The 12,313-nt window shown below is 39.4% G+C and overlaps 1 protein-coding gene across 7 annotated transcripts in view; it reads right to left on the bottom strand.

Moving 5' to 3' along the window:
* The window catches only part of KCNIP4 (potassium voltage-gated channel interacting protein 4), a gene marked incomplete at its 5' end in the record, with an annotated part of 828,309 nt that overhangs the window by 31,020 nt on the left and 784,976 nt on the right, over positions 1-12,313 (bottom strand). The window lies entirely within an intron of this gene.

Genomic DNA, 12,313 nt, shown 5'->3' on the forward strand with positions numbered 1-12,313 from the left:
GTTACAAGAACAGTCTGGCCAGGAATCTGAGAAGTGGAGACTCCTGGGGCCGCAGAGACTGACAATCACAGACAATCCAACATCAGATCACTGTGGGATGCTAACTGCGCATTGAAGGTGAGGAAGTGATGAGCTCTGTCTAGTCCTTTTGATTAGCTTCTCATAAGCAGTCCCATCTTACCTGGGCTCCTTTGGGCCAGTTGTCATGGTACCCCCCCCCCAAGCTGCCTGGCATTTCCCCAGGATTCAATGGAAAAGAATGGTGTGTGTCTGTGTGTGTGTGTGTGTGTGAATATCCTCGACTTTAGGGATGAATATTTTGTGTACTTTAAATTTGACACTGTTCCTGGGATCTTCAATAATCATCTGTCGTGGTCTTTAAAGCTTCTCTTAACCCTTAAAATCATTGTCCATTCACAAATAAAGTTGATTTATTAATTTGACATTTCTTTATTCCAATAAGCCAGTTACTTGCAACCGTAGTGTGTTTCACATGAGAACTTTTCTATTTTCTCATTCATTCGTTTGAAACGTAGGACCTCTGATACATAAACACAATTTTAATAATAATTTCAATATAAACTTGTATTTAGAAAGCTTGTTGGTGTATATTTCTCCCACTCAGTTGTTGTAATAAATCTATCACTTGGGTATCACCATTCACACAGGCAGAACAGCAGGTTCTGTAGTAAAGACCATTATTCAGCCACTGGGAGAGCGAGAATGTGAGTTTGGGACTTTCCAGGTCACCACAAGTTTTGGATTAGATGATCCCTGTGGAAATAATGACCCCAAAAACCAAAAAAAAAAAAAAAAAAAAAAAGTAAAAACAAATGAGCAAAAAAGCAAGCAAGTAAACTGTGAAGGTTAATTTTATGTTTCAACTTGTCTGGGCCACAGTGCCCAAATGTTTGATCAGACATTATACTGGATGTTTCTGTGAGGTTGTTTTTGGGTGATATTTACTCTTAAATGTGTGGACTTTGAGTCAAACAGATTGCCTTCCATAGTGTGGGTGGGCCTAATATTATCAGTTGAAGATTTGAATGGAACAAAAGGCTACCTTCACTAAGCAAGCAGGAATTTTCCAGAAGAGAGCCTTAGATATGATGTGCAACATCATCTCTTCTTGGTTGTACAGCAGACTGCCTTTGAACTTTGAACTGCAACTCCTTCTTAAGCCTCTAGCCTGTCTGTCTCCCCCATCAGATTTTGGACTAAGTGTCCACAACTGTGTAAGCCAATTACTTAAAATAAATCTCTCTCTGTATATACATACATCTATAGGTTCCGTTTTTCTAGAGAATCCTGAGTAATACATAAAAGAATCAACAGATAACTCTAGAAAGAAAAGAAGATGGCATGCATATAGCTAATAACTCCAAAGTTTTGACTAAGTGGTTCTATCTAGTTGGCAGCAACAGAACCAATTTTAAAAGCAAATAAATACTTTGTAGTTAGACCCTCTCACACATGGAAATTGTGATTTATGAGCTATTTAACTTGGCACCATCTGCTTGGGATAGTAAGAAGAGAGCAGATGAATGGCTCTCTGACTTCAGGTGGTGAATTTTTTCAAGGTCAGAGTTAGAAACCTGCCTCGGAATTAAAGTGATGCTAGCAAGAGATGAAGATGGGAAGTGAAGACTCTGTGCTCAGAGAATCTGTCAGTTGCCTTTGGTCTTTAAGAGCATTTGATAAATATATCTTATAATGTGAAATAAAATTTAGAAATTGGCTGCTTATATGTATTGGTTTTGTGTTTTATCATGTCTGTATCAGACAAAAATCCTTTCTCTGCCAACTGAAAATTTTAGGGTGGAAAGTCTCACCAGGTGAATTTTTCTTTTTCCATCTCACATTCATTACATTAAATTACATCTTCAACCAATATATACTGTGTACTTATTATTATAGGGATTTTTCTAGGAACTGGGGCATCAGCAATAAACAAGTCAAAAGTCTTGCCTTCATGGAGCCTGTATCCAAATAGAAGAAGAAAGGTAAAAAACAAGACAAAAGATGATAACAATCCCAAGAGTGTAATCTGAGTTCTTATAGGAAGCCCATGCATTATAGTACCTTCACATGAGAAAAATTAACCAAATTATGTAGGACTCTAGTGATTTTAAAAATGGTATAAATGGACTATGTTTAAACTATTTCCCCACCTCTTTCAAGGAATGGTTTATCCACAAAAGTGGTATCTACACCTCTTCATCAAGAATGAATTTGGCCAGGCCATGTGTACAGCTAATTGTACACGATAGACAACGTGGCTGTATTAGGTAGGTTATCTCTTGCCGCTGTAACAAACAGGCCCCTCAGTATGTAACAAATTAAAAAAGAATATAGTCTATTTCTTGCTCACCTAACAGAGTTGGGCGAGTGTACAGACTAGCTGATGGTCCTTCCTCTCAGAGTCATTAAGGGAGAGAGGCTAATGAAAGCCTGGCTGTCTTCAACATGTGCCTTCTAAAGTCTCTGTGACTGTCTCATCCAGAAAGAGAAAAAGGGCATTGAGATGTGTGCATGGGAGATGTTTATGGGCTAGGTTGTGAAGTGGTGCCCATCATTTTCACTCTCATTTTGTTAGTTAGAAATCACTGAATATGCCCCCCCCCCCCCCCAAACAAAGAAAGAAGTCTCATGTGCCCAGGAAGAAGATAAGAACACAGATTTGGTGAACTGTTCTCAATGTCTGTCTCGGAGGCTTATTTGAAATATACTCTGTGTTCTGAAATCGTCCTCCCACTGATGCGTCAGTATCACCATCATCAAATCGTTTAGCAGGATGAAGTCTTCCCCCCTAGTGTCATTCTACAGTTATGATATTTTCCAGCCAACATGTCCCATAAGGCTTTAGCATCTCAGGGTGCAGCTTTTCATCAGGGATTCTTCAGTTTTAGAAGAAGGATCCAAGAAGCAGTTGAGCTCCCATGTTTAGGGAAAGTGAGGAAATCTCAGTCATCTACACTTTGACAAGAGACAATAACCTTCTACAAGCCCTTATGACTTCTATATTCTATGTTCTAATGAAATTGTCTGATTATTAACTAATTACTGTTCTGTGAATATATGTTGTCTATGGAAAAAAAATTAAGTAAATAAAATTTGCCCATAATTGTACTACTGTAAGAACATTTAGGTCATGTATCTAATGATATATTAACATACTCTACAAATAAAATGGAGATAATACAAGAACATGGAACTGTATCTTATTATTTTTTAAGTTTTAGAAAATATCCCGAACATTTTCCGTGTCATGATTTTTAATGGCTGCATAATACTGCATCCATTGAATTTACCATATTGTTGGATATTAAGGGGAGTTCAGCATTTTTACTACATAGCAATAATGATGTAATTAATGTTCTAGAGCGTACATCTTTGACTGCACCTGTGGTTCATTGTTTACGACTCATCCCAGTAGAAGAATCACAAGACCAAAGGGTTTGAGCTCCTTCTATGCACCGTGACGATGCTTCCTAGGAAGGCTGCACCAATATGTACCCACCTCCACTGGTTTATGAGAAAGTTTTACAGCTGGAGGGGCTGCTGACCAGGATCACATGGGGATTTCACATGCACCAGATCCCATGAGTAAACAGCAATAATTTTCTTCCCTCATGAGTCTAATTGTCATTCTGAAAATTGCCAGAGGATGTCAAGGATCTGTACAGATCTCTCTGAGAGAGAGAGATGTGCCTGTTTTCACGAATACAAGGATGCTCTGAGAGCAAACTGTAGGGCCACGTTATCACATAACAACCGTTTACTGAGCCCAGATTCCATGCCTTCTTACAGACATCACCTCTTTGGTTGTTTTCTATTGACTTCAAAAGGTAGGAATTATTTAGAGATGAAAAAGAGAAGCTCAGAGAGATTAAAATGAAGTAAAATATTGAATGACAGCTTTTTTCAAAGCTATCCATCTATTTATTCTTTCAACAAATAGTTATTCAATGACTTCTATGTATCAAGCACTGTTATGCTCATTGGGGATATAGGAGTGAGTTTTAAAAATTCCATGTTTGCTCTTATGAAATTAAAGTTCAGCGAAATAAAACTCACAAATGCCTAACTCCATTGATTGCAATGTTATCTTATGTCTGGATTATCTGTTTTTCCATTAAAACTGAAAAGGTGGCCTCCTGGTAAACGATCTGTGGAAATGCCTCTAGAGCCAAATGAAGACATTTCAATTAGAACTGAGGACATTGATTAAAAAAATATAGATACAGGGTGGGCAAAAGTAGGTTTACAATCGAGTAAGCATAACAGAGTTAATAAAGCTATTGCAAGAATCATAACCTGCATGTCTTTTTTTCCATATGAACAACTGTAAGATTACTTTTGCCTACCCCTGTATTATGAATTATAGTTTGAGAATTTGTGGAAAATGTTTTTAAATTTTTTTTGAGAAATTATTGTCTTTAGTGCAGTAAGGACCTCTCCGCCTTCCTCCCTACTACATACACTTTAATTATAAATGGCTAGACACTAAAGTGCTTTGGATAAAGGTCTGGTTTTTAGGTCAGGTTAAAATGAACTACTCTGTCAAATGTTAAGGACCTAAGGTGTCACGGTACTTTGCCTGCTGGTGCATTAATCTATTATGACCAGAGAGTGATTTTTTTAAAATTGCTTCTTAAACATTTCACCATGATATGATCAGGATGTAATAGTGTGGAATGAGCTTTTTTGAGCACATAGCTGCCATACATTTGTCAGCTGGTGAAGGGACATTTGCTGTTTGGAGCCTTACAGAGGTGTTCCCTGATGACCCTTCTGGGTCCCTTCAGGGAGTGTCATGATACATGTGAAGGTCAAGATCGGTTGTAAATGTACAATGAATATTTTGCTTATTTATGACTCATGTCAGTAGTAATAAAGTAGTGATTTTTATAACAACATGATGATGGTGATGACAATGATGATGACAAACATACACATGAGCACTTTCTATGTTGCAAGCACTGTGTTAAATGCTTTATGTGGATTAAGTCATGTGAATAAATGGATGTTAGCATTATCTCCACTTTACAGACGAGCAAACTGCCTTCGAGAGAAACTGCCCATGTTCTCATGATTAGAAAATGGCAGAACATGGTCTATTGATGACAGAATCAGGAGACTTGAGTGTTTAAGCAACTTTAGAGATAACTCCTTTCAATGGCTTCATTTTAAAGGCAAAGAGATTGAGGTTGAGGTTAGAGGAATCGTCCGTAAGCCACGTGGTAGATTGCTGAGCCTTATCTTGTGTCTGGGTTTCCTGAGGTTAGGCTGATGAATGGATACCACAAATGCCTTCATGTCCATGCAATAGCTGGTATATTCTGCCAGGTAGTATTTAGAATAATGTAGTGACATGCTCATGCTCCTGGGCTCTGGAGTTATATAGAAGAACTGGCTTGAACCCCTGCTCTGCCACTTACAGGCTGTGTAGCTTCAGACAAGTTGCTTAATGTAAGAATCTGAGTCTCAGTGTTCTCCCCTGTAACATGGGGATAACTACTGACATCAGAAAGATGTTGTAAAAATTAATAAGATAATGAATGTTTTGTTATCTTAGCCCTCTTCTTTGCACACATGTTGCCCATTAAATATTAGCTATTAGTGCAATAGCAATAATCAAGAATTTGGTAAGCAGGATTCCATTATACAAAGAGTTGCTGTAACATCAATGTGGCTATAGCAGGGTTAAATGGTATTCAGCAAAGCAGGTGAACCCAGCAGAGTGCAGGTCTAATATAATGCAATGAGCCTGTAAAGCAGATATGAGTTATGCCTCCTACTCCAGCATTATAAATTGAGTTTATCCAATATCGTCAGAGCTTACCCTCAAAGGCACGGGAATATTGCAATTGTAAATGACAGCTGAGAAGAATAAAGGCCACCACGCTGGAAATAAATGTCAGTAGAAACCCAGGAGCCTTTTATTCATTAATTTAAAGGAGATCTTTTCCTAGTAATGCTTAGATGAGTACATTCAAAATACAGTAGATCATGTAAAGTGCTTTAAAGAGAGATCCATGTATGCATAGGAAGTTGCTAAAAGAATTAGATCTTTGAGATGCATCATGAATCCATATACTTTTACTTCATAAGAAGGCCTTTTGTATTTCCTCGAAAACGGTCAGAACTCTGGTGGAATGTTCTAGAAATGATTGCAGTAGTATGCAAATCAGATGTATTTTCTCAATAATATCTGTCCACTCCACTGGCTGAAATCTCCTCTTCCCATAGATCAGCATGTTCCAGTGTAAGCCATCTCCTCCAGTTCAGAACTATTATTAAACGTTTAGAGGTACCTCTTCAGAAATCCAGAAAGAATTATGGTACAAAAATATCATGGGGAAAAAACTAAAAGTTCTTGTGAAATAAATAGTCCCTTGGGGACCCTTTTATAATATCTTTTAAGCATCTATGAATGTCACCATCTCTCACACCCACCACTCTTGCTAGGAGGCCATTCATGGCAGTGGTGGTGAGGCGCTTACACTGAAAACCTTGGGTTTCCACCAACAAACAGGTCAGGGCATCCATGTTTTGTCCATGGCTGGTCCTTCTGTTATCCTTCCTGACAGAGAAAGCAGACAGACAGCCTGTTGAGGGACCTGCACAGGCAGATTGTGGCAGAGCTACACAGAAGGAGCGCACAGACTGGGCACTCAGATCCGAGAAGAGGAAGATGGTGACACACGTAACTACGCAAATAAGGTGAACTTCCATTCCTCTGGCTAGAATAGGTGGCGGGTAAGTTGGTTTTTCTTAGAGGAACTTGCCTTTGTAAACAGTACAGTTGCTAGAGACCGTACTGAAAGTGAGCTGTGCACAAGTCCACAAGCAAAGACCAGAAGGCATCCAGGACATTAAAGCAAGTAGCAGTAACCCATGACATGCACCAAGGGGAGCAGCTAAAGTGGACAAGGAGAGGAGAGATTTTATGTGCGGCAGCCTTTCGTGCTAGTTCTCAACAAGTTTTCCCTGGTTTTGAACATCTAGGAAGATTGCATTTCATGGTACCTAATGGTTGACTATGACCACATGACAAACTGTCCAATGAAGAGATGGCAGAAGTGACTCTGATACTGTGATTTCTAATAAAAAGTATATGTATATATTAGTCTTTGTCCCCATTTTTGGCACAGAGCTCCTAAAACCATTGGAATTTTAGGAGTGATAAGAGAGATAAAGGTTTCTTTTATTGTTAGTGAGGTGACTTTTAGACCCCACCTAAGTATGTCCCGCTGGTTGTCAGAGAGCCAATCACATGACTAGAGAATTGGAATTTTCAGCACCCCCCCATCTCTGAGAAGGGATAAGGTGGAAATTGACTTAATGATCAATAATTGATAACTTAATCAATTGTGCTCATGTAATGAAGCCTCCATAAAACCAAAAAGGGAGTTCAGAGAGCTTTTGGGTTAGTAGACACATGGGGATTTGGTGACAGCAGGGTTCTGTGAGAGGGCCTGAAGCACAGCCCCCTTTTCCCAACCCTTGTCCTATGCATCTCTTCTACCTGGGTGTTCCTGAGTCATATCCTTTTTATTTTTTAAATCTATCTTTATTGTTCAAAGTATTACACATATTCCCCTTTTCCCCCCATTTGACTCCCTTCACCCTGCACCGCCCCCAGGCCTACTGCATAAGCTGGGAATCTAGTGAATAAGTGGGTTTCCTGAGTGACTTCTGTGGGCCACTCTAGCAAATGAATCAAACCCAAGAAGGGGGTCATAGGACCCTGTGTTTTATAGCAGGTCAGTTAGAACCACAGGAAAAAACCTGGGCTAGGGATTGGCCTCTGAAGTGGAGGACAGTCTTGTGGGACTGAGCCCTTTACCTGTGGAATCTGATGCTAATCTGGGTAGATAGTGTCAAAGCTGAGCTGACTTTTAGGACACCCAGCTGGGGTTCCAGAATCGCTTGGTGGTGTGAGAACATTCTAGCCCTCCTCCTCTCCTCAGACGTGATCAGAACCCTTCTAGACATACAACATTCTTGGGGTGCAGCGTTTAATTGCTGACATCAAGCATGACAGAGCTGTTTTCTTTCTGGCATGGCGGCCATGTGCGAGCTGGTGGCTGCTCCATCAGCAGGACTCCTTGAGGGAAATCAATAAGCAAAGCACCCCTGCTGACCGGAGAAATATATCTTTTAACATTTGCGGCCATGAAGATTCTGTTATGAAGTAATATTCTGGCTGATGTGCCAGGAAAGAACCGATAAGCTGTTTCTCCCTTGCTCAGAAAGGGTAGGTAGTTTTACCGGTTACAGGGGGAGGGGATATTTTAAATTCACCTGAGAACTTAACTGCATATGTAATAACGCATATGTTTGTTTATACCTAGGTGAATGTAATCCTAAATTCTGAAGTTCTTATGTTGAGTAAGACTCCAACTGTTCATTAGTTATTTTATAAAGTCATAATTTAAAACTATTTTCACATTACCATTATGTGTACCATGTGGACTCTACCCAATTATTATAGTGGATAATAGGAGATTCTGATGTTTGTGGTGCCTACAGATCAGATAAGAAGTCTCCTTACAGAAGGATGCTCTAACAAGCTGCATTATATGCTACAGATGTATCACCACTGCTTGTACATATTTAACATTTGGGAAAGACTGGCTTTTTATTTTCTTAATTTTAAAGATGTGAGCATATCAAGTGTATATGCTTGATGATTATATAGTATAGTATATAGTATAGGATAGTATAATTATTTCATAGCCAAGATAATTTTTTAATCTTTTGAGATGTCCTTTTATATTTTCCATTAATTAGCTGATTAAAATGTGAAAACAAAACACTTCACCACCTCCAGCAAGGACGACTTTCACAGGACAGGAGAAGTGAACTCACTGTTACAGTACAGATGATGGATGGCCCATTTTATTCTCAGAGACTTGCACTTGGAAAGCATGGCTGTCTCTACACATTATTCCACCTGGCTTGATACCTAATCTAATCGGGAAAGTATAGTTTCTTTTAACTTATATTTCTACTCCCCACTTCTTTCATTGGAAACTGGGATTGCTCTGAACAGTCACTCTCTTAGTCACATGACGATTTAAAGATGCCCAGGCATCCTACAATTGTAGGAGATTTTCAAAATTTAAATGGCACAACACCATGACCTGGAAGGGTGATATCATTAGATTGTGCTTGTGGGCCTCCCTGCTCCCTTTAGACTTGGTAAATACCTGAAGGCAGGGACCAGTCTCTACAGAGCCTAGCAGTGCTCAGAACAGAGAGTACTAACCATGTTTATCCTGAATGGATCAGTATTCAACCAGTTCTTAGCTTTAAGAAATTAGGAAATAAACTTGCTCTGGAAGTTTGCTCAAAAACTTGTGTGCAAGTTTTTAGACTTCCATGAACTCCAAAATAATTTTTTCCTGTGACTTCCCTATTCTTCTCTGTCCAGTTGTGCTGAGGAACATTTCTGATGCCTTGTGTTATGCTTTTCAAAGTTCCCCTTCTCTTATATACATGTCTGTTCCCGGCCACACCAGAGACCATGAAATGGTTTTGAAGAACTTATGTGGTCAAACTCTTGGTTCCACCCCCAACCTTCAGGACTGCTTATCATAAATATGATCAGAGAAATAAAGGGAGACCACCAGGCTCAAGAGAAAGCATTTCTTATTTCAACACAAATTTTAGAAACCTTACTGTATACAACGCCTGGGTTATAAAAAAACTCATTTAAAAATAATAGAATTAGTTCTGTTTTCAGAGCATAAAAGCTGATCACGAAGATCTAGAACTAGTTTTACGTTCCTGTTCTAATGTTCCCAGGTATTCGAATCCTTAGGAAGTCATTTACTCTCTGACTTATCTGTAAGTTTCCTTACCTGTAACATGACCTCTAGGAAATGTTGACATCACAGGCAATAAGACAAATGAAAATTAAGATAGACAATGTATGAAAACGAAAAACTGGATGCAACTAAAATGTTAGATATTTTACAACTTCCAAAATTTGCATTAAGAACCTTCTTTATTCCCTGAATACACTCTTTGGAGCTAAGTGGTTAAATATAAATTTCAGATTGTAAAAAAAAAAAAAAAAAATGGAGAAAGCCTTCCCACATAGTACAGAAAGAGAGATGAGTGCTTGATGATAGTCACGACTGAACTCAGCTGCTGGTGTGCGGTGACGTGGGCGCATTCTGAGCGGCACTAGGCCCTACAGGCACCAGGACCAAGGAGAAATCCAAGGTGCAAGACAAATGTCCTCCTCAGCCTCACCTCTGCTCTCTTACTCTCTGTTAGAGGAAGATTATATGAGATTTAAAAGAAATCACTGAAATGTCCTGGACCTCTGAGTGTCAGTCTACAAAATGTGGAAAGCAATAGCATTTTATATGAAGAGATGATAGCTCATTGACATTAGATATATAAAGATCTTAGCCTTATTTTAGGAGCTCTACAAATATTGATTTAACATTCTCTCTTCTAGTCACTTATGCTGATTTTGCAAAATGAAGTTGCCCAAATTTTGCAGGAAAAGCCTTCCTGGGATTGGGCCCAAGTCTTGAACCTTTATTGGAATGCGTGTTGAGTTATTTTATTTAAAGAGCTTCTAGAAAAGGATTTTATGACCTTTCCTAAGTTCAGAAAGATTTTGAGCAGTAGGACTGGGATCTGAACCTGAGTTTGACTAAAAGATCTTTACTGTATATCTTACTAATTTCCCTCCAGAAAGGCAAGTGCAACTATAGGAAAGAAAAATACACAGATGGAGAACTATTATCCCAATATTTCTCAACCCCATTAATTCACCACCCAAAAATTACTAATAATTTATTCAACAAATATTCTTAGACCAACAAACACGATACCCACCCATTTAGAATTACAGTCTACGGGGGAGACAGGAATTATTTATATATTCATACAAATAAATATCATATGAAAGTCCATCAGGGCAAAACATCATGAGAAATCTAACTACTCTTCATAAAGTGATTCAAATGCCACAGTTGAGGACACCCGGTGGACAGAATCTCGAGTCCTCGGGTCACTTGCTTTCATGAGGAAGGTGCAGGGCAAGGGCAAGCCCGGCTCTATCACATTCTATCACATATTCCTTTACTTCCACTTTCTTCTTTCTGATTCTGAGAAAAGAATATTTTGTTCCTCCTCAAGCATTTGCCTCTGAGCAAACCACAATTTCAGGAGCAGCCCTGAGTCTCTGAAGCTTGGCTGTAAGGTGAAGGAATGTTTATTCTGTTTAATAAAATTATGTTTGTTGCAAGTACTTGAGAAGTTTCTACCCTTCTTTGCCTTACAGTGATTCTTCAGAGGATTTTTTCTCTAATTAGCAAGGGTCAGGAAAGCTGCCCAAGAGGGCAGCTGTGTCTGGGCCCATAATGCTTCCAGGGTTGCCCAGAAGGAGACGCTAGGCCTGGGTCGCCAACACCGTGTTAAAGGGGTCTCTGGAGCTCAGATGATGCCCACTGTGTGTACAGGATGAGCCGGCCTCAAACATGCTGGGTGTTTTATTACAACATCAAGACACAAGGGGGCAGCAGCGTCCTCCACGAGAGCCAGAAACTGGATTTCTCCTTCACACTCTGCAATTCTTTCCTGAAGTTCCGCGCACGTCTGGCTAGATTTCTATCCAGAAAGCTATTTTCCCTTTATGGAAGGTGACCAAGAACTCCTGTTCCCAAGCTAGGTATACCGAAAAATTAACCATTTCAAGGAAAGGAACCTAGAGGCTATTATCTCCTTCATCCTGGAATTTACACTTAGAATAAATCAGCCTAAAATTACAACCTTTTTTGGCAGTTGGGCCACCTGTAATTTTAGTTACCCAAAATCTGTAGATTGTAGGCATAAATAAGCAAAACAACACAGAAATTCCAAAGTTTAAACCTTAAAGTCTTACAAATTTCTTCTTCAGTTCATGTGGGCTCTCAAGTCAAACTCCCTGGGTTTGATTGGCTATGTTACTGGGAAAAGATTTAAGTCTTGAAAACGGGAATTTTGACAACACCTATCTCAGAGTTATTATGCGGTTTGAATAAAGACAACCCATATGCCATGTTCACTGCGATACCTGGCGTGACCTATGACGGGGGTTACTTCTGTAACGGTGGGGGCGACCGTTATGAACCTGTTTAAGTTTTTGTTGCTTTTCACTTAATGGAGGATATTATATTTCCCCTTATGAAATATCATCTGCTTATTGCCCCGGCCAGTGTTGCTCAGTGGTCTGAGCATCGGCCAGCCCACCTAAGGGTGGCAGGTTCGATTCCTGTTCAAGGGCATGGGCCTGGGTTGCAGG

This window comes from Miniopterus schreibersii (assembly GCF_964146895.1).
Source record: "Miniopterus schreibersii genome assembly, chromosome: 1".
Taxonomy (NCBI): Eukaryota; Metazoa; Chordata; class Mammalia; order Chiroptera; family Miniopteridae; genus Miniopterus; species Miniopterus schreibersii.